General features: G+C 43.3%; 1 protein-coding gene across 1 annotated transcript in view; it reads right to left on the bottom strand.

Moving 5' to 3' along the window:
* CROCC (ciliary rootlet coiled-coil, rootletin) overlaps positions 1 to 23,917 on the bottom strand; it is a 2,018,646-nt gene that overhangs the window by 1,530,139 nt on the left and 464,590 nt on the right. The window lies entirely within an intron of this gene.

Raw genomic sequence — 23,917 nt, forward strand, 5'->3', positions numbered from 1 at the left:
GTTAGCTAGGGTATAACTATTCCCTGCTCCACAAAGTCTCCACTTTAAATTTTCCCTTGAAACTAGACAAACTTTCAACTTAAGCACTCAAGCCATTCATTTCTCAGCCCAGCACTTGCTCAAAACTCATAGCAAGCACTTATAAACCCTAGCACTAGACCCGCTTATACTGTACAGAAGGACAAGGCTCTCTATTTGACCTTACCAGCCATTCAGTAAAACAGTTCACTGTACCTATCCAGGCATGTCCAAACAGCAGTTTCAGTTGTACTCTTCAGTTCAACTGGTGAATATGGGCATTTTGAGGCAATGTTACAACTGCCTCATGTACACAGATAACCCTCTCCTCCTACCACCAAACACTAATACATGCGAGAGATACAATTACACAGCCAAACTGGAGGCTAAGCTCTCTCAACCCAAGACTGGATTAGACAGTCAAGAGGATAAGGGAAATACTTGCATCACACCACCAGTCTCACACAGACCCATTAAACCAGCACCGGCAAAAAACACACATAAATACACAAAAACATACTCAGAGGCTCTAAATAAAAAATCTGCAAAAGCAACAGAGACCTCCAAAGCAGACATCCAAGCAACCTCCACCCCCAAACACAAACCATGAAACACATACTTCACAAAACCAGTGTGCCACTCAATCACAGCCATTAAGGCAAAATAACATACCCAACATACTAGTAATAGGTGACTCTACAGTCAGGCACACCGACGTCCCACTCACTAGGCTGAATAAGGAGAAGGTCACTGTTAGCTGCCTGTCGGGTGACAGGATCCACCACATAACACAAGCACTCAGGTCACTAGAGAACAAGTACAAATACAACTCTGTCATTGTCGATATTCGTGTGAATGACCTGAGCCGTACCTCCCTGGACTACATGAAAAGAGACATGGAAGAGCTCTCTGATCACGTAGCCCAGGCCAGTATGACCCTGACCCTGAGTAGCATCCTGCCCTCACCAAGAATGATACCATGGTATAAAGAAAAAATATCAATTGGCTAAGTTTCTGGTGTCATTCAAAGGGGATCCAGTGTCTGTCCTCCTGGGATGACATGCTCGACAAGCCACGCTGCTTCACTAGAGACAGCTTGCACCTGTCACCCTTATGCTTTCGGATACTGGCCAAGGCTCTTGCCACCCCCATAGTGCCTTTTTTAGGCAAGGCTCAAAAGGCAAACCCACTGCCATAAATAGCACAAGTAACAAAAAACTGAGGGTAATGCTACTCAATGCCAGAAGTCTAAACATCAAAATGCATGCACTTGAGGCACTCCTCAGTATGGAGAAAATTGATATATGTGCAGTAACAGAAACCTGGTTTAAGGCTCCCGAGAGCACCCCAGCACTACCAGGCTACAACTCATACCATACATTTCGGCCACAGAACCTGGACCGAAATACAAAAGGCAGGGGCGTATCCATATTCATCAAGGATACCCACACCTCCAGGTTAGTGGCACAGCACGATGCTTCAGAGATCATCCACGTACAACTAACAACGGGCAGAACTGCAAATCAAATTGCAGCTTGTTACAGATCACCCACCATGTCCCAGGACCCCCATTCCACATTTCTGGAAACACTGGGAAACATAAAGGTCCTACCAAACACCCTAATATTGGGTGATTTCAATTACCCAAACATTAACTGGGCGAACTACTCAAGTATTAACTTCCTTGCCCAACATTTCCTAGAATTTATAAACTCAAACACCCTGGATCAACTGGTCAACGCTCCCACCAGAGGTGACAACATATTGGACCTGGTCATCACCAAAATGGGCGACCGGTGCTCCACACCGGAGGTCAGCCCTTTGCTGGTTAGATCTGACCATAAACAAATCACTTTGGATATCCAGATTCCGCCCCCACCCCTGGACAAGGAACCACCGTGAAAAACTTTTCAAAAGCAAACTTCACGTTACTTAAGACCAAGGTGGAAAGTTTCAAAGCCCTAGTGCTAAAGGATAATGCCGTCCAAGCTGCAAAATCATTTATTAATGCATTCTATGGGCACCTACAAGAATGCATGGATCGTGCTATCCAAAGCAAAACCAAGACTCACTCCTCCAAGAAAAGGAAACCAGTCTGGTGGACCCCTGCCATAAACAAACTATACAATAAAAGGAGGAAACTAGAATAAAAAAAGAGTAAAATCTCAAAAAGGGAAGACATCCCTGATCAGTATCAGCAAGAAACTACAATCCCTCATAAAATCATTCAAGGCGAGCTTCGAAAGAAAAATTGCCAAGGACTCCAAAGATAACCACAAGGCATTCTTTAGCTATGTCAAGAATCTAAGTGGCAACGCTCAGATCTGCTCGGAGTTAGTGCAGTATGGCACAAAACACACTGAACTGACTGATATCGCCAACATCCTGGCAGACAGGTTCGGTGCAAACTTCACCCCCTCTCACCCACAAAAGGGACCATAACCATACCAGAAGAATGTAGAGCCCCTGAAATCACAGACACTCAGGATAAAACAGCCCTCTCCAAAGCCAAAAACACAGCATCAATGTTACCAGACGGTGTCCCAGGCTGCGTCCTACACGAGCTCAAAGACGAACTAACCTCTCACCTAAACATGCTGTTTAAACTCAGCCTCTCCACAGGCTACATACCCACAGAGTGGCACACAGCAACGGTTATTCTGCTCCACAAAGGTAGAGCCACAACAGACCCAGGGAACTATTGCCCTATAAACCTGATTAGCTTGGTCTGCAAGGCTATGGAGCGCATCATCATGGAACTCATTAACAGAGACATTGGGAACCTCCAAACACTGGACCCTACCCAGTTCGGCTTTGTTAAGGGCAAATCATGCCTCCTAAACCTGGTGGACTTCTTTAAGACAGTTACCAAGGCTATAGATGAGGGAAAGGTGGTACACACAGTCTACCTAGACCTTGCAGAGGCCTTCAACACCATTCCCCATTCTGGTATTATAGACAAGCTCACCAGCCTGAACATAAACCCCTACGTCACAAGGTAGGTTGCCAACTGGCTCACGGAGAGAACCTACATGGTGAGAGTTGCAGGAGCTAGGTCCGACTCTAAACCAGTTACAAGTGGTGTTCCCCAGGGCTCAGTCTTAGTACCCATCCTGTTTGGCATATACTTCTCACAGGTACAGGCAAGCACAGGAGGACTATGGCTGACCAAGTTCGCAGATGACTGCAAACTAGGGACTATAACTGACTCTCCGGCTGACACAGACATCCTCCAAAAGGGTCTCACTGAGACGGATACCAAGTTCCAAAATCATGGCCTCAAGCTAAATGCCAAAGAGTGCATAGTCATCCCCTTTGTAAAAAACAAAGTACCCAAAAAGTACCACATAGGTGGTAGTCCCCTACATACGGAAGACGTAATAAGGGATCTGGGGACCCAAGTAGACAGTAATCTCTTCTTTGATAATCACATTTCCAAAGTGGTTAGAAAATCCTTCTATGTGGCCCACCTAATCACATAAGGGTTCACATCCAGAAAAAAGAGGTCATTATGTCCCTCTACTCATCACTCATCAGACCCATCATAGAGTGCAATGACCCATTTGGGATGTACCTTACAAGACAACTGCAACAGCTGGAAAGACCACAGAAGTTCCTCACCAAGAGGATCACTGGCCTCAGACAGATGCCCTATGCAGCACAACTGAAGAAACTCCAGCTGTACTCGGTTGCATACTGCCTACTCAGAGGTGATCTATGCCTGACAAACAAGGCCATGTCCAACCCAGAATTGATGGACATCTCCACCTAAAGAAAACCATATCCCCTCGAGCCACATGCTCTAGGGATCTAAACCTCACCACAACAATAAATAGGACATGCTGGAGGGACAGATTCCTGTCCCAGAGACTTCTCATGCTATGGAACAAGATTCCAATCTACATTAGGTAGAGCTCCTCACTAACACTCTTCAAGAGAAACCTTGACGAGTGGATGGGAAACAGAAAGTTTACCCCGGGATCACTTCAGTGGCTTTGCTGGAAAGAGGCACAGGGAACTAATCTAAGGGGGCTGTGAAAGCCAACACATTCTGGCTAGGCTTATAAATACCTTTGGGTAGATAGCCTAGTACCTACCTATGAACATATATTCTTTTGCAGAAATGGCCCGTCCGCTAAAGTATGTTCAGATGTCCAGAAAACCGAAGACCAAGCAGCGTCATTGCAAAGTCAAACCGCTGGCAACACCGGCGTCTTAAAATAATTACAAATCCGGGATGTATAGCAGAACTGACACCCAAGAACACAAACACAAAAGAACACACAGGAATTGCACCCCCAAATTGGACCAAAATATACAAATATATATACTATATATACAAACTGTACAAAACTGTAACACCGGGGAAGGTCCACACTAAGTGGACTGGAGCAATGAGAGTGAAGGAGAAAGGGTGCATTTATGGTGAGGAACAAAAACAATATGGAACTCATTCAATGCCTTGCAAAATAGCTGTGTCCATTGTAGACAACCTAGAGATAGGTAGAGAGGCAAATAGTAAAAGCAGAGGCTGTGTGCACTCCAAAAGCAAAACTAACTCCAAAAGTACAGCATAGACTTGAGCAAAGCTGTATGTTACTTAGCAGATAGTATGCACTGAATGGAGCCTAGCTGCCTCTGGAATCTGCTAATGCCAAAATATCAAATGCTGTTGAAGTGGCAGTTTGCCTGGTTGAAGGAGTGCCCTCCCAGGCAGAATCTCCTTTTGCCAGAATGGGAGCGGCGAATATGATAAACAATCAATCTAAATAGAAAAATGCTTGTTTGACACCAAATTTGCCTGAGAACTTTTGTGTTTACACAGCAAAAGCTGAGAAAATCTAAAAAACAAAACAAATCAAACGTTGCATACAAATAGGCCTCCTTTAGTCCTAAAGGAAAGCCACTAATCTGAACCCTTTACATCTTAAGACTGCAAAGTAGGGCGTAAAATAGAATGGTTTAAAAAAGTGCTAGAGCAAAAGACATAAAGGAAGCCACCCTAACCCAGCTCAAGTGCTTAAATATGAAAAATCAAAGCAAACCAAAAGCATCAGGCCTGCAAGAAGTAAACACTTCCAGCAAGTAGTAACAAAAAGCAGCAGGTGTAAAGCATTCTTCAATCAAAAGTGTTTTGGAGCTCAAAGAGTTGTGAAGGTATCACCTCAAAACAATATTGAGATCCCAAGCAGTGGGAGGCTTGAATTAGAGGTCACAATAGGCGTGCCCTGAAAGACATTGCTTCCTCAAAGGATCTGAAACAGCCTTTGAATCACAAAAACAGAGTTGGTCAAGAAATTGTAAAAGCATGAATTGCTGCAGAAAGAGAAAGAAATGAAGCTCTGAAATCTCAAGTGTTAATACTCTTGAAGAAACACTACTCATTTTTCTCAAAATCTCAAGTGAAAACTCCACTCTAAAATAAAATCTAATCTCTTCGTAAACTCTCCTTAAACTTCTCGTCCTGTTTTCTTAGTCACATTTAAACATTGTTGAGAGTTGTGAACCTCTCTGAACTCAAACACTTGTAAGCTGAGGGTCTACCTGAAAGGTGAAGCTTGAGAGAACTCGGAGTGACGTCCATCTGAGACTGAGGGTGTGTGGAAAGTAGGGTAAAGAGTGGTTTGGGCTTCTGGGTAAGACTCCACAAGAATGGGTTGGCAGAAGAGGAGAACCCAAATAAAGCAAATTAAAAATCAATCTTGAAAGCATGTGTCCATACACATCTTGATTGTCTTGGAAAAGAAGAGGCAGAGGTGGAAAAATAAGTGTGAAAGATTTGTACACTGAAAGAAAGAGCATCCACTTTCCAAGCTCCACTTCAAGCTGTCTGATCTAAAAACTTTGGCAGCACTGTGTTTGGTGGAAGCTGGTGAATCTGCAACTGGTCTCATTGGGACCTGTCAACTGTTGACGCAGAAACCTTGCCTGATCCACTCAGTTTCTTCCCAGGTTTTGGTCTCAACTTACATCTGCTAAGGAGTTCTGTGCTCAGCAGAAGAATTGCTTCCCCTTGTAGTTGCAAGTATGTGTTACCCAGTTGCATAAAATCATTGCCTGCCTGACGTGGGTAAGTATGTTCCCCCCCTGTTTGTTGATGTACCATGACAGTTGTGTTGTCTGTTGAAGAATCAATGCTGGCCCTGGAGTAAAACTCCTTGAAAGCCATTAATGCAAACTGGACTGCTAACATCTCCTTCATGTTGATATGCTTTAGGTCTGGTCCCAAAAATCCCTTTGTCTGTGTCCCACTTTTCCTAGATGATAGATTTCCAAGCAATGTCTGTCCCGAAGCAAGTTGACATCTGACTTCGCCTCTGGCGGAGTCACAGAGTCTGCAAGGTATTAGGTGATGGCAGTTTCTTTGCCACAAAATTGCTTTTGAATGCAATTTATTTAGTGAATGGAAGCACCAGAATCCACCAGGTCCATCCATACATTTGAGATACCATGATACCATGGCCTCATAACAGTTGTGATTTTGAAGCACCAGAATCTAACTTAGGAATTTGTTGGAAGGCTTGTCAAACAGTCATACATTCGGACTGGTTTGTGGAAGTAACTGGAAAGCTGGATTCTGTCTTTTTGGGTACTGGGGGCCATCTTTTTGTTGTGGGTCACAATTAAGAAAGCACATGTCTTGAGTCTTGAGAGGGTACTAGACTGAACTTTTATTTTCTTCTAGAATACCTACTAATAATAGCACCAAGTAAGCATAGATTTGAATTCCTTTTCTCCCTTTCTAAGCTATCACTGAAGGCCAGGCAATGCGAAACCTTAATTTGAGGACAGAATTCCTTTTTGGCAAGAAGTAATAGCCATGAAAATAAAGAACCTTTGCAAGACTCTAGGGCGAGAGATTAAAGCAGAACAATGCAGACTTTTAGAAATGAATTTCCAGCTTTCAGCAGATACTTTCTGCAACTTAAAAAAGTGCGCATCCAAAGGTAAGCTTCCTTGAGATCTAAAGTTAGATAAGCATGAAGATGAGATCTAGAGGAATAATCCAGTGTTCTTTGAAAACACAGTATCAAAAGGAATGTCCACGTGTTCCTTGAGGATGAATAAAAATCCTCTGTTGTCTCCGTGTTCCCCGTCTTGCTTGCGCTAGGCCCTTGAATGGAAGGAAATCCTGGAACAGAAATCTGGCACAGGCCCTCTTGTCTTAGCTATGGCAAGTAACAGAAGGATTTCTTGTGAGCCTCTTGTCTTTGTAAGAGGAGGAATTAATGTAGCAATGATTCTGGCAACCCATCTGTACAGAGAAAATAAATCCTTTGGTAACCGTGGCCTATGTCAGAATGAACATCTGTCTTGAATGAAGTCCATTGGTTCTGGCAGGAAAAGACACTCTTCCCTGGAGAAGCTAGCAGCTCTGAGCAGAATGAACAGCAGGTCGAGCAGGTCATTGGGTCTTAACTGCAGAAAGCCTGCCCCCTCCCCCACAGGACCCGCGTCTAGACTCCTGTCTAGGCCTAAAAGAACCCTCCTGCCTGCCAGTACCCTCTAGACCTACCCCTGGACATAAACAACTAAGCAGGATAAGTTTAATCTTTGCAGGTTTTCTACTACTAAGCCTTGTGCCTGCAACTCTTCAAACACAGTTTATAGACTTAGCCTTGTCACTCCAAAACAACTGCAAAGACAGCTACACAAAACACGTGTCAGCACATGCTCACTGCAAAGGAGCATTAATCCAACAAGTGTCTTACTCAGCTCAAGCTAGAATTGTGGATCCTGCTCCTGCAGTGAGGCCTAACCAGGAGCAGCAGGGAATGCAGCCAATGAGAGGAGGCCTGTCAGACTCAGCCCTACAACTCTTTACAGTACCCACTGGCATCACACATGAAATCAATCCCTGAGAAAGTAATTCTAACACAGATGGAGCTGATACCTTAGATTTCAAGCATGAGTGAAGATAATTCTGATATTAAGTTAATGTGAAACTGACAATTCAAGCGCCCTCATGGCTAAAAGTGGAAAGAGGCCTTTCTTTCCCCATCTCTCGGCCCTCTTACACCTTTAGGAGGACAGAGTTTTTAACCCCTGCCTAGGACTCTTAAAAGATACTTATGAGAGAGTTTCACCTATAATACCCTAGGACTCTTTAAAAGATACTGGGCAGCTTCAGGCACCTAGGATATCCGGTCAAAAATCAACATCACATTCCAAAACAGGAGGTAGGAGGCCCAAAACAGGCATCTTCTAACTACAAAAAAAACAGAGTACTTTCCTGGCCTATGAAATCTTAAAATTCCTCCCTCCTAAGCCTTCCTCATGAAATGCAGAGTCTCTGAAACTGAAAAATCTCTGAGAATGAGATGGGAAAAGGAGTAGAAATCATGAAAAATCAGAAGAAGGAGAGCTGGGAGGAACTCAGTCAGTCTTCAGAGGGAACTCTCGAAACTCTTCAACTCCGAACTTCAGCCGAAACTCGAGCATTACTCAGACACTCTCAACTCAGGCTCAACCCCCTCCTCCACCCTAAGGAGGGCCCTTGGAGTTTTTATCCACCCCTTATCAAAGTAATCAATTCCTCTGGCATTTTTAAGCATAGCAAAGCCAACTTGGCCCTGAAGAACTAGAAGCCCTGGAACACAAACAAGGAACTAGAACCACCTTAGGAAGAGGAAGAACAGAAGGGCTAGAAGCACCTTAACAGCCACCCTGAGAAGCCACCTGAAGCCCCTGTAGCCTTCACCTGAGGATACATCCTCCAACAGTAAAGTCTCTCAAAGGACTTGAAACACCCAGCAAAACCTCCGTGACTCCTGACTTCTAAAAGAAAAGGACTCTGGGGCTTTCTTTTCTTCCCTCTCCTAACTTTTGTGTTTGTCCTTTCGGGCGAAGCCGGCCCGGAGATTCGGCGCGCAATTTAAATTAAAACGCTTCCCAAGTCTAACCCTAAGTCTAACCTTCTCTTATAGCTCGTTTGTTAAATCTAGCAGCATCAATCCAACACAACTCCAACAGGCTCAGGCCAAGGCACAAAAACAAAGTATCAGTATGGTAATCCCTATCTGTTTCCCCACATTCACATGCATATGTTATTCACTTCTTTTTCCATTATTTACTGGGAAGAGAAAAAAAAAAATATTCCCCAACCCAACGCGGAACTAACTTTGATTGAAACTCTGGCTTCAGCTTCTTTCAGAAACATTCAACCTGCAACCTGCACTTGCTTCTCGGACCATGCAAAAAGACTGCGAAAAAAGAGGAAGGGTCAGCGTCGGTCATGCCTGACGCACTGGCGTACTGGCGTCAGTCCTGACCGACGCCAGCCATATACTCTCTCTTTGGTTGATTGGACCGACTGGACAGCGGACTACCCAATAGTTAGGACTGCAGCAATGTGGAATGAAGAACATCTATCATTAACCCAACATTAAAACAAATTGCTCAATTCCTGCTTCCCTTAAACCTCACTCTTTCTCTAAAACATTATTCGTACATGTATTGCTTCCATAATTCCCATTTTATTCTATGTGATTTACTCCTACCTTTTTCTAAAGATCCCACTTCCAATTTTTTTTCTGTTACAATATTCAATACTTCAAATACTGTTGGTTTGGACTTTGATTTTCATTTTCTAGTAAATGCCTTTTTGGCAGCCACCAAAATTAAACTTAACAAAGCCTTACTGGGTAACTTAGATCCTGTATCCCAACTCAACAAAATAATTTTCTTAGTTACATCCATTTGCTCACCAATATTTCCTACAGAGTACTCTGTAGGAAATTTTTAAAGTCTGCCAGCTCATTACACTCCGAAAAAAATAATTTATGTACTCACCATAACATTCCATTTGTGTTGTTTATTTTCATTCTTTCTCAACCTGTGGGTTCAGATCCGAACCTCAGATCCTACTCGGTCACTTTCTATAGCCCTAGGATCCAATTCTCAAGCTCCTCCCTTACCCATAATGCCTCATTCCCACAAATTACCTCAGATAAAGTTTGCTGCTAACATAGAATAGTAGATCTATCTATATATACAGATCTGAAACTGACAGGAAAAAGTTCATTGACTCAAACAGGAACTGAATTCCTCTAGACATATCCGCCAGGCCTTTCACATTTATGGACAGGGAGAAGGAGGGAGGGAAGGTTAAGGAAGAATGAAAATGGACAACACTGACAACGTTATGGTGAGTACATAACTTTGCTATCTGATGTTGTCATTTTCATTTATTCCTCAACCTGTGGGACAGAGTCCCCAGCTACAAAAACCTCAGGTGGCCCTCATGGAAGGATATTCTGGAGCACTGCGGAAACAAAAGCAGCTCTATTTCTAGAGAAAATATCCAGTTTGTAATGTGCAACAAAGGTATAGGAGTTCAACCAAGTAGCAGCTGCACAAATGTCCTCAATCAAAACTCTGGACCAAAAGGCTTGAGGTGTAGACATAGACCTAGTAGAGCGAGCCTTGACATGCTGATTTAGTGGAATACCTTTGGAAGAATATACATGAGATATGCAATCTGAAATGGACAAATCAGATGGCGCAGTGGTGCAGCGGTAGTGCTGTCACCTCACAGCAAGAGGTTTTCCGGTTCGATTCTCAGCTGGGGTTCCTTCTGTGTGGAGTCTGCATGTCCTCCTTGTGTTCGTGTGGGTTTCCTCTGGGTGCTCCGGTTTTGACATCGTTCAAAGTCGGACTTTCCCAGTTAACAAATGTTAAATAAAACAAAATAAAAATAAATAAAATCCATTTAGCTAAAGTGACTTTGGACACTGGCCTTCCCATTCTAACATTTGAGAAGGAAACAAAGAGCTGGTCTGTTTTTCAGAAAAGTTTTGTTCTATCTAGGTAAAAATATAGTTGTCTATGAACAGCTAGAAGATGAAGAGTACATTCACCTTTGTTTTGAAAATTAGGGAAGGAAACTGGTAGGTTGATGACTTGATTGATATTGTTTTTGGAGGCCACTTTGGGCAAAAAAGAAGGATCAGTACGCAAGGTCACTTTATCGTTATGAAAAATCAAATATGGGGGTTTGGATGATGGCGCTTGCAACTCTGACACTCTACTAGCTGAAGTGATGGCTACCAAAAAGGCAGTCTTCCATGAAATATATTTTAAGTCTACCTTGGCTGAAGGTTCAAAGGGAGGTTGAACAAGAGCTTGTAACATCATGGGTAAGTCCCAAGGAGGAGCGGGGTCCTTTATAAGAGATCTAAGTAAAATGGTACCCCTGAGGAAGGTCTTACACAGTTTAGATGATGCCACAGAAGATGAATTGTCCCTAGTGTGATAATTTGAGATGGCTGCCAGTTGCACCTTAACAGTAGAAAAACTTACCCAGTCTTGGAAAATGGAAGCAAGAAAACCTAGAACTGCAGGGATAGGGGTTGTAAAAGGGTCCAAATGTTTTTGGTGAGCCCATACTGAAAACCTCTGCCATTTACTTTTATAGATTTTTCTGATCAAAGCTTTATGTGAGGATATTAAGATCCTCTAAACTGGTGAAGAAAGCCTGGTGTTTCTAGCCATCATCGGAATTGGAAAACCATGTGGTTAGTTTTAGTCCTGGAAGATCTGGGTGCATCTGTCCTAATGAATGGGACAGGAGATCTGGATACGGTTCCAGCATCCATGAAGGGCATATTAAGTAAGACCACGGGAAGGGGAACCAGACCTGTCGAAGCCAAAATGGGGAATGAGGATCACCTTGCTCTTCAACCTCTGGGTTTTCTGAAGAAACTTGGGTTTGAGGGGTAGGGGAGGGTAAGCATAAAAAAGACCGGAGGGCCAAACATGGACTAAAGCATCTCTCAGTGACTGTCCCTGAGGAGGGATGAGGGCAAAGTACCTGCTGCATTTGTTGTTGAAGGATGATGCAAAAAGGTTACAACAGGGTTGACCTCATTTGTGGAAGATCATGTCTGCCACTGACTGGTTTAGAGACCACTCATGAGGCATCAGGATAACTCTGCTGAGCCTGTGCGCCAGAATGTTGGACTTTCCCAGCATGTGCATTGCAACTAGGAAGCGGGTGGAAGAGATCACCCATTGCCAAACCCTCATTGCTTCCTGACACATGGAGTAAGATCTGGTTCCTTTCCATTTGTTGATGTACCGTACAATGGACATGCTGTCCATTTGTATCACAATAGTCCCTAGAGAGAAAAAGCTCTAAAGTGCTTGCAACGCTAGAAGCACTGCTCTCATCTCTAGGACATCGATATGTAAATTGGTCTCTTGCATCGACCATGTGTCTTGGACCGTCCAACCCGGGTAATGCCCCCCCACCCTAGTTGGCAGGCATCCACGGTCAACATGACGTTGCAGGGAGAAAGGACAAGTGGTCATTCTTGTTTGACTTCTTCTGAGTGGAGCCACCATAGAAGCAAGTCCTTGCATACTTGGGACAATTTGAATAGATGACTGAGGGGATAGAAGTGTAAAGATCACTGAATTGCAAGCATCCATTGAAGGATTCTCATATGTAAGTGTGCTGTTGGAATCAAGGTTATCATAGCAGCCATCAAACCTAATGCTATGAGTACTAGACTTACTGGGGGTTTTGGAATGTCCAGGAATTGTCTAATGTGCAATCTTAAAGTGGATATACTGTCCAAAGGCAGGTAGGCAAGACAGTTAGCTGTGTCTAGGCGTGCTCCTATAAAGTCTATCAACTCTATGGGATGTAACTGTGATTTCTGCATGTTGATTGTGATGCCCAAGGTAGGGGCTAGGTGTAGTAGATAGTCCCTGGCTTGTAGCAGTAGATGCCTAACTGATCCATTCAGGAGCCAGTCATCTAGGTAATGAAACATATTGAATTCATGCAGTCTCAAGTGAGCTGCAAATACCTTCATTCATTTGGTAAACACCCTGGAGGATGTGGTAAGACCAAAGTGGAGTACTCTGAATTGATAATGACTGCCCCCCCCCCAGCCAGAAGTGGAGAAACCTTCTGGAGTGCCTGTTCCTTTTGATATGATAGTACGCGTTCTGAAGGTCGACTGAGCACTTCCAAGCAACCTTTTGTACTAGTGGTAGAATGGACTGAACCATGACCATCTAGAACTTTGAACTGTCTACTGATTTGTTTAGGAATGTTAGGTCCAAGATTGTCCTCAGGTCCCCTCTGTCTTCTTCAGCACTAAAAAGAACCTTGGGTAGATTCTGGAATATATTTGGTCTGGTGGGACCTCCTGGATGACTATTTTTTTCTAGCAGCTTTGTAATTTGTAATGCTGCTTCCTCTCACCGACTGGGTGGAACATCTTGGAGATTTTTCCTTGGTTTTGGTATTTGGACAAATGGAATGGAATATGCTCCAGATATGATCCTTTGCACCCAACGATCACTTGTGATGGCTAACCAGGAGTCTGGGTGTGAGGATAAGCACCCTCAACTGCCTCCAGAGACGGACAGTCAGTCAACCTCTCAGGAGCGCTGAAAGGATTTATCAGAGAAGGAATCTCAAGATCCTTGATTTTGCAGATCCTCCTCTGCCATATGAGTACCATCTACCATTACAGTTGTTTCCCCCTCTGCCTTTGGAGGAAAAATCTCCTATAATTCCTGTAAAGAACCTTGAGACTTTTTGAACCACATTTTTTTACGGGTCTATATTACCATATCGAATGGTAATAATGCCGAACGCTCATATGAGGAAATATTCACGAGAACAAACTTGTGTTTTTGGGGTCGTGGTACAGTGAGGATTGGAATATTTGCCCTTTCCTCGCTGTAGTGTGACCTTGGAGTTGGAATATATATTTAGCGGGGGGGGGGGTGCAGTCCCCCCACATTAGCAAGATCATTCTCGTGAATATTCGCTCATATGAGCGTTCAGCATTATTACCATTCGATATGCTAACATAGACCCTTTTTTTACCATCACTCTGGTTCCTGCAGAAAAGCCTTTGTGGGGTAGAAAAACGGATTACTGGCCGAAGATAAGGTCTTTCCATCTTTCTCACTATGGGACAGTGTCTCTAACAGTGAAGCCAAACAACAATGATCCACCAAAGGGAGAATTAATGAAGGACGCCTTGAAAGTTTCTGCAATGTCAGAAAGCTGCATCCAGTCATGACACCTTATAACAATACCAGAACTGGCAACTCTTGAGGTACTCTCTGTAGCATGTAAGATTAGCCTCATGGACGCATTAGAGATAGACTGTAGGGTGGCCAGTCTGAAGGAAAGGGTTTTCTGTTCCTCTGCAGACATGGACCATGACGCAGAGCTAGATAGTTCCTTAATTAAGTCCCTCTGTAGTCTGGTGAAGTGTGCCAGGTAGTTCAGTGATCGCAATGCGAAGGTTGCTGATGCGTAAACCCACTTTCCAATTCTGTCCAAAGCCCTAGACTCCCTGTTAAGGAGATGGACGGGGGAGCTTTCCTCTGCTATCTCCTTCTTGGTGGCTGCCTCCTCGGTGAGATGCTCCAGGGAGGTATCAGAAGAGATGGCAGCTCCAAAACTGGAACTAGTAGGAAGTTCTTCTGGGCTGGCTGTCCTGGAGGAGGTAGAAGAGAGGGCTAAGGCACAGGAACGAAAGCAGGGTTGGGCAACAGATCTGAGGACGCAAGAGTCGGGGCTTTTCTAGGTAGAGAGAGAGAACTCTCTCTGCCACCTTGATGGCAGAAAGAGCCGCAGAAGTCGAAGGCAGTCTCTCTGGAGCCAAAACTCCTGGAGTAGCCAACTTCCGAGGTCCACAGTTCTCATGCTTCGAGGGGGGAGTCAGTGTCGAGCTGTTTTACACTGAAGTTCCGAGGGGAAGCAAGGACTCTGAAAACTTAGCTGAAGTCAATCCCTCAGATCTGATATTAAGGCTTTGGCTCCAAGAGCCATTGTGCACTGACATGGTCAGATTCAAACAGTTCAAGGAGATGGTTGGAGTCAAAGTGATAAAAATTGTCAGACCAGATGTCTTGACTCTGGGGGCCTTCAGATTTGAGGGATCCAAAGTAAGTGGTCAGATTGGAGAAGGAGCAACTGGAATAAAGGCAGAAGGATGGCTCATGGATTCCGAGGTGGACGAAGCTGGCAATACCCCCGTCTGTATTTGTGCCCTGAGACATTTGCTTATCATTCTATCAATCTCAGCTTCCAAAAGACTGTGGGATGACCTGATGCATGAGGAGGTGGAGGAAGGCCTAGAAGATCTTTTCAGTGATTGCTGGAGCCCAGCAGATAGATCCCAGAGTCAGAAGGACCAGCTCCAAGGAGGCCCTAATAGTAATAATCAGAGAGACAGCCACAGCCGGTGTAGGATCAGAAGGCTTTGGATCCAAGGTCTTCTGAACCTTTTTTGGTGGTTCAGCCATATGTAGAAGAGAGGTCTTGGAGAATGCTTACAGTTCTCAGGATTCTTTTGGTTTCTTGGGGGTTTGAGTCCCAGAGGAGGAAGTGCCAAAAGAAGAAGCAGAAGAAGTCAGGAGGCCTTTAAGTATTAACATATTCCCCCTGTCACTTATGGCACACTGGTTAAAGCCCTCGCAAATGGAGCAAGGAGACTCAAAATGTTTAGTGCCCAAGCAGTAAATGCACTCCTTGTGGGGCTCAGAAACCAACTGGTTTATCAGACATTTTAAGTTCTCTAACAAAAAAGAGAGAGAGAAAGTAGGAAAAAGTGAGAGTAGACAGGTAGAAAGGTGCAATGAAGAGGAAACTCAAAGAGATTTAACTAGGAATAAAGTACTTTATATATATGGAGAGAGACAGAGAGCAGGATAAGGGTGGTTAGAAAAAAGAAAAATGTGAAAATGATGAATCAGGAAACTAGAAATGCACAGAAAAACTCATTAACCTACTAGTAGCTTGGGAGAGTCACAATTCTGGTTTGTTTTTATTAGCAGCAAATGAGATCTGAGGTAATCTGGGGGACTGAGGCATTATGGGTAAGGGAGGAGTTCAAGAATCAGATCCTAGGGCTGCAGAAAGTGGCCGAGTTGGATCTGAGGTACAAATCCAAACCCACAGGTTGAGGAATGAATGAAAATGACAATATCAGATCATATGTTCCTAGTTACCGCTTTCTTCCTCATCACACCCGCAACATTTGCCATCTAACTAAGGAAAAATTATCTGGGGCATAAAAGTACCTATATAAACACTTACAAGCAAAAATCCTAAATCTTCTAGACTTTGTTGCATAGTTGAGAGCCAAACATATGCACTCCCACTGTTTCACTGTGAACTGCTTATGCAGCCTCTCTTCCCACTCTTTTCTAACCTCTGATTGAGTCCTATAATTATCATGCAATATTTTATATGCCCTACTAATCATCCCTTTTTTTAAGAGAAGATTCTGTTATAGATTCAACTAGAAACTCTAACTGAACAGGTTTTTCATTTAGGATACCCATATTCCTTTCTCTTTGCCTATACTTTGATATCAATCCCTGACAGGGAAGGCAGTCTAGCCTGCAGTCCAAATGTCTTCTTGGCCTCTTACCATTCTATTACCTTTCCCTCACTATTCATTTTCTCCTAATACTATGGTTCCTTTGCCAGTTTTCTCCAGTAAAGTCCAGCTTTTTCTTGCCTATTATTCTCCATACCCCCAACTGCAGTCATCCCTATCGGAAAAAACTATTTTCTCCATTCTCGTGTTGGCTTAGGTTTTAGAATATTTTATGCTACTTTATGAATATAATATTCTGAATGGCTATTGTTATTCTCCAAGGATCTCCATACAAAATCCCACTCTCTCCTGATTTCTTGAATTCCACCCCTGCGTTATCATCAACCCTTTCCACATTGAATTACAGCCTTCTGCTTGTGTTACGTATATGTGCCTTAACTGTGTACTTCTATAATATCCCTTCAAATCCTAAACCTAGACAGGAACAATTTCAGGTTAAAGTGGTGCTGTATAAGGGAGTATTTACTGTAGTGATCCTGGGTAGACTGCTACAAGTTGGAACATCATTGCTGATAAGGAAAAGTACTGCACTAGCAATGTCTTTTCAGCTTTTCCCAGTTAGGGGTCGCCACGGCGGATCACCGGTCCACTAATGATTGGCAGTGGACTTTTACGGTGCCAAGGTGCCAGCCCAATGCCCAACCTTCACAGAAGGCACACACACATGCACCTACCTGCATGTCTTTATCATTTACACAGCCGCAAGGAGGACATGCAGACTCAGCACAGAAGGAACTCCGGCCAAGACTCGAATCAAAGAGCCTCTTGCTGTAAGGAAGCAATGCTAACCGCTGCACCATCGCAGCCTAAACAAGGAAAAGTACTGCACTAAAGGAAGAAAATACTGGTCCCAGGAAGACTACTGCAAATCAAAGTTTTGGATACACAATTACTTAATTTTTTGTAACGTGTATAGATTAAAGTACAGTTCTGTAAATTGCATTTACCCAGAATAGTAAACAAGGGTGGTGGAGGGTGGGTATGGCTACTGCAGCACTGAGGTATTCAAACTAATGCTGTTAAGGGTAAGAGCAACCTACACAACTGTACTATGTTCAACATTCTCACTAGTGAAGCAGCAAGTAGGCTAAATAGATTCATAGGTAAGTACTAGGCTATCAGCCCTGGGGGCTATATAAGCCTAGCCAAAAAGGTTCTCTGGCTTTCTCCACCGAAGAAAATTATTTTCCTGTGCCCCTGTCGAGCAGTGCCGCATAAGTGATCCTTGGCATGAATTTTCTATTTCCCATCCAGTCGTCAATATTTTTCTTAAAGAATGCCAGTGAGGAGCTTTGCTTGACATGAATGGATAGTTTGTTCCAGAGTAGGGAAGTCTCTGGGACAGGAATCTATCCCTTCAGCATGTCCTGTTTATTGTGGTGACAAGGTTTAGGTTCCTGGAGCATGTGGTATGGAGAGATTGGGATTTCTTTAAGTATAGTATGTCAAACAGCTCTGGGTTTGACATAGCTTTGTATGTTAGGCACAGATCGCCTCTGGGTAGGCAATATGCGACAGAGTAGAGCTGGAGTTATTTGTGACAGTCTGCTTATGGCATCTGTTTGAGGCCAGTAATCCTCTTAGTGAGGTATTTCTGTGGCCTTTCCAATTGTTGTAGGTGTCTTGTGAGATACATGCCAAACGGGGCATTGCACACTATAATGGGTCTGATGAGGGATAAGTAGAGAGGAACAATGATCTCCTCTTTTCTAGAGGAGAACCCTTTTGTGATGAAGTGTGCCATGTAGAAGGATTTTCTGACAACTGTGGTGATGTGGTTATCAAAGGAGAGACTACTGTCCACCTGTGTCCCGAGGTCTCTCATCACACTTTCGGTATTTAGTGAGCTACCGCCTATGTGCTAGTTCATGGGTACTGAGTTTTTCCCAAAGAAGATGACAATGCACTTCTTGGCATTGAGCTTGAGGCCTTGACTTTGACACCAAGCATCTGTCTCTGTGAGGTCCTTTTGCAGAGTGTCTACATCATTAGGTGATTCTATTATGGCTCCCAGTTTGCAGTCATCTGCGAACTTTGTTACCCAAAGACTTTCAATGTTGGCCTACACTTCAGAGAAGTAGATGCCGAACAGGAGAGGACCCAGGACCAAACCCTGTGGTACTCCACTCATCACTGGTCTGAAGTCGGACTTGGAGTCAGCTACTTTTACTGTGTGGTTTTTGTCAGTGAGCCAGTTAGCCACCAATGTTGTGACATAGGGATTTATGCCCAGTTTAGTGAGTTTATCTATAATTCCAGAGTGGGGGATGGTATCGAAAGCCTTGGTGAGGTCAAGATAGGCTGTGTGCACTACCTTGCCCTCATCTATGGCTCTGGTGACTGCTTCAAAGAAGTCAATCAGGTTTAGTAGACATGACCTACCTTTTACAAACCCAAACTGAGTGGGGTCCAGGGTTTGGAGGTTACCTATGTCTTTGTTTATAAGCTTGCAGACCAGGCTCATCAGGCTAATGGGGTGGTAGTTTCCGGGGTCCATGGTGGCACCCCCTTTGTAGAATGAGATAGCCGTCGCTGTGCGCCATTCAGTAGGCACATAGCCCGAGGTGAGGCTATGATTGAACATGGTACTTAGGTGGGGTGCCAGTTCATTCTGTAGTTCGTGCAGTACACAGCCTGGGATGTTGTCTGGTCCCATGGATGCTGTGTTCTTGACTTTAGAGAGTGTGATCTTTACTTGTTCATCTGTGATTATAGGGGCTTTGCATTCTTCCAGTATTAAGATGGGCCCTTTGGAGGGTGAGAGGGGGGGGTAAAGTTAGCACTGAACCTATCTGCCAGGATGTTGGCAATATTGGTTCTGTACATTTAGTGCCATTGTGCTGCAGCTCAGAGCAGATCAGAGTGTTGCCACTGAGATTCTTGACATAACTGTAGAATGCTTTGTGGTTGTCCCTAGAATCAGTGGTGATTTTATTTTCATAACTGGGTTTGCAGGATTTTATGAGGGATCTCAGCTTCTTGCTGAGGGTGACCAGGGAGTTCCTCCACTCTTGGGATTTTACTCTTTTTTGCAACAGCTTCTTCCTTTTGTTGTAGAGTTTGTTTATGGCAGGGGACCACCAGATTGGCTTCCTTTGATTACCAAAGCCTAACCAACCTGAGAGAATGAAGGATACGGATCAAGGAGCCCTTGGAGTATGGTGCTATCAAAGCTTGCCGTGGACCTAGAAAAGGAATCCAGTTTGTAACACTCTGTAAAAAAATGTACAAGGAATCCTGTTTGTAATGCTTTGTAACAGAATGTACAGAGGACCATTTAGCTGCCTCTACAATACGTCCAAGTCCACCCCTTTCCAATATGCCTTTGAAGACTGTGCCTTAATATTACCTGGAATTGGTTTACCATGGTGGATATAACAAAAGGTAATAGCTGAGGGCAAGCATCTTGAAAAGCTCTGTTTTGACAACTTTGTTCCAACATAAGAAAAAAAATTAGCTTTTTAATGGACTTAGTTCTGTCAAGACAGTACCTGATACGCCTATGCTTGTCCAAAATATGTAGAACCCTTTCTCCCTGGTTCTTAGCATCTGAACAGAAGATAAGAAGACTTACAGCCTTGTTCAAAGTAAACTTTGAAACCACTGTGGGCATGAATAAGGGATTTATTATTAATGAGATAGTAACCCTGTGAAAAATCAGACAGAGCTCATCTGCTATGAGTGCTTGCAACTCAGGTACTCTTCTCGCAGATGTCACAGCAATAAGAAGAACAGTTTTACAAGTAATGAACCTCAAATTTGCCTGATCAGTAGGTACAAATGAAGACATGGTTAACTTTTCCAGCACAAAGTTAAGATCCCAAGAAGGTGCAACCTGATTACAAGGAGTTCTCAGGTGTAAATCTCCTTTCAGAAACTGTTTCACTAAAAATTAAGAAAGAAAGTAGAGGATCCATGGCAGACATACTAAAATGGCTGCAAGATTTACCTTGATAGAGGAATAAGCGAGTCCAGAGGATAGTAACTCGCACAAATATTTGAGTATGAGTGGTACCTGATCCCTAATGGAACCCTGGTTATTGGCTAGGTACAAATGGAAAATCATTTACACTTACCAATATAAGATTTTCTAGCAGCAGGTTTTCTTGTCTTCCTTAGCACTTCCTGCATGTTCTCATGAAAGAGGTGCTTAAAACGTATATGACTTGAATCATTCAGACAGTTGGCTGAAGATATTTGAGACTGGAGTGTCTCAAACTCCCCTTGTCTTGTGTGACTAGGTCGAGTTTGTGAGGAAGCTTGTGGTAATTGCCCTGAAGGGACAGCCAGGGTTGTCTGGGCCAAAAGGGAGTCACCAATATGATCTTTGGCCAGTCCTCCTGTGGAAAGGGTGGAAAGCCATAAAGGAACATTCCCGCCCATGGGAAAGAGAATGCATCTGTTTTCAGGTTTGTTTCCAAGAAGACCTGAAACAGTTTTTTTTGTTCAGTTATTTATTCTGAAAGGAGGAAAATGGATCAATCTGAGATGTACCCACCAACCTGATCAACTCCTGAAAGACCTACTCATCTAATTCCCATTTGTGAGTATCTGTCTGGTCCTGCCCAGCTTGTCTGCCAATATATTTTGCTCTGACGGGATGTTAAGATACTTGGAGGTTTAAGGAATGTTGTAGTGCTACTTCCCAAGTCATCACAGCCAGCCTGCACAGAGGGTATGACCTTGTACCACCCTGTTTGTTTATGGAACACATCAGGTGATTACAGACAGCACCACAGTGAGGAGGTCCAGAAGACCAAAGATGATGGAGATTTTAAGGCACAGATCACAGTCAACATTTTTTGAACAATTAAATGGTTTTGTCTGTTTGACGAATATAATATACCTTGTACTTTTCTACCCATAGATACTGCTCCCCTAGCAAAATCTAAGGGGTCTGTAGTTACATACTGACTTGGGATTTGAGGAGAAAAGGGAAGACCTGGATTTACAGCCACTTGCTGTCTCCATCAGTGCAGTTCCTTTTAGACAAAGCCCAGAACTGGAAGGAGAAATTCCAGAGGATGAAGATGCTGAGATATTGTGTTCTTTACAAACCACTGAATTTTTCCCAAGTTTAACCTAGCGAAAGCAATCATGAGAATTATAAAAGCCATAAACCCCCAGGATCCTGAGAAAATGGCTTGCAGAAGTCTGAAACTGACTGGAGAAACTCAGGAAAGTTTCCAGATAAAATCCACCTTCTCCTTTGTCAATGAGAAAAACTTTTTGCTGAGACTAAGTCTAAGGACTTCTGACATCTGGGAAAAGACTCTGCAAAGATAAGTAAGTCATTGAAATAAGGAAATATGTGAATGCCACTGAGTCTGCAATGAGTTACAACTGGAGCTAGACAATTTATAAGTACCCTTGAAGCTGTGGATAACCCAAAGGGTAATGCGGAAAACTGATAATGTGACCAAGACACAGAGAATCTGAGAAATTTCCTGAAGTCTGTGCCTATGAGAATGTGGTAATATGCATTCTTTAGATCTAATATTACCATAAAGCTCCACTGAGGGATGAGAAGTAACAAATTTTGAAGGTTCAACATCCTGAATTTTTGTACTTTCACATACAGATTTAGAAAGGAAAGATCTAGAAATGGCCTCCAATAAGGGTCTTTCTTTGGCATCAAAAACAATCAGGAATAGAGGCCTTTGCCTCTTTGATCTGATGGTACTGGTTCTATGTCTCCTATGGTGAATAAGTACTGATGAACCAGAGGAAAAAACGTGTTTGGTTTTGAAGCTGGAGAGGAACTCCCCTGAAAGGAAGTATTTGAATCTAGTGCCGAAGGTAGCCCTCCCAAATAACATTTAGCACTCAGCAGGCTGAAATAATCTGTTCTTGAACAGATTTCAAGAGATAGGGGCAGGAAGGGTAGGGACCTGGAAAAGAATACTAGCATACTCATTCTGAAGTATTAGACTGTCCTTTTTTGGAAAATGTCTTTATTTCTTATTATCCCGCTACTGTTATCTCTTTTTAGTTCTTTGTTTGGCTTGAGAAGGCTGGGATTCTTTGATTTGTTTCTTAAAAGAAAAAAAAGAAAATCTGGGCGATTTGTAAGAGGAGTGGGTGAAAATCTTAGAAATTCCCTGTATTAATTTCCCTCTCTCATCAAATTATTTAAGGACCTGAGTAGCAGATGAGCCAAACAAAACTTCCGTGTCTAAAGCTAAATTTAAAAAATTCAGAAATTACCTCATCAGCAAACTTCTGATCAATGACCGTATACCCAATATCTGCATAATCCTACACATTCTTTAAGGCATGTTTTAATACTTGGAACAGATTAAGAACAAAGGTATTCAGATAACTACCTTCAGAAGGAAGTGTAGGAGATAACTCTCTCAAACTATCTGCACAAAACAACAGACTTCCATATACGCACCTGCTGGTGAATATGTAGAAATAGCTGCAGGGTCTGACCTAAGGTGACAAAAGAAGAAGTTATGTCTTACCATAACGTTCCATCTGAGTTGTTGATCTTCTTCCAGTCATCACTGATGGGTTCGGTTCCGAGCCCTCGGAACCAAGTCAGCTTTATACCAAGCTTGCGTGCACCAAAAACTCTCGAGATAAGCTGCTACCCACAATGCCCTTCACTCAGTTACTTCGAATCGAGTTTACATGCAATATATAGAAGAAACAACAAGTCAGAGGCCATTTCTGCGCAGAAACCCTAAGATATCACAAAGACCCAGAAGATCCGCCAGCAAACTTTGGAGGGGGTCGGTGGGAGGGTGTGATGACTGGAAGAAGGTCAACAACTCAGATGGAACGTTATGGTAAGACATAACTTCTTTATCTGAAGTTGTTAATCTTCTTCCTATTCATCACTGATGGGACGGAGTCCCCAGCTACTTGGAGAACCTGGGTGGCCCTTATGTAAGAACATTCCTGAGAACCATTGAACCAAAGGCCTCTCTTCCCCTGGAGATCAGATCCAATTTGTAATACTTGATAAAGGTATGGGGCTTAGCCCAAATGGCAGCTGCACAAATGTCATCCATTGAGGCCCTAGAGTGGAAGGCAACTGATGCTGCAATAGCCCTAGTTGAGTGAACTTTGATTTGGCCAGGCTTAGATCCATCCGTAAGCGAATAAGAGAAGGCAATGCAATCCCTGAACCATTTAGACAAAGCAACTTTCGATACTGCACCTCCCATTCAAGGACCCGCAAAGGAAATGAAAAGCTGGTCCAACTTGCGGAAGGCTTTAGTTCTGTCTAGATAGAAACGTAACTCTCAGTGAACATCCAAGGAATGTAAGCAGTATTCTCCCTTGTTTGAATAATTTCAGAAGAATACAGGGAGCTCAATGGACTGGTTAATCGAAAAGTCAGAAACCACTTTGGGGAGAAAGGATGGGTTAGTACGAAGTGATACTCTGTCCTTATGAAAGATCAGATAAGGGCTCTTGATATATAATGCTTGCAATTCAGAAATTCTTCTGGCTAAGGTGACAGCCACCAGAAATAAGGATTTCCATGACAGGAATTTTAGATCACA

This window comes from Protopterus annectens, chromosome 2.part0 (assembly GCF_019279795.1).
Source record: "Protopterus annectens isolate FY-2018-M chromosome 2.part0, PAN1.0, whole genome shotgun sequence".
NCBI classification, from domain to species: Eukaryota; Metazoa; Chordata; order Ceratodontiformes; family Protopteridae; genus Protopterus; species Protopterus annectens.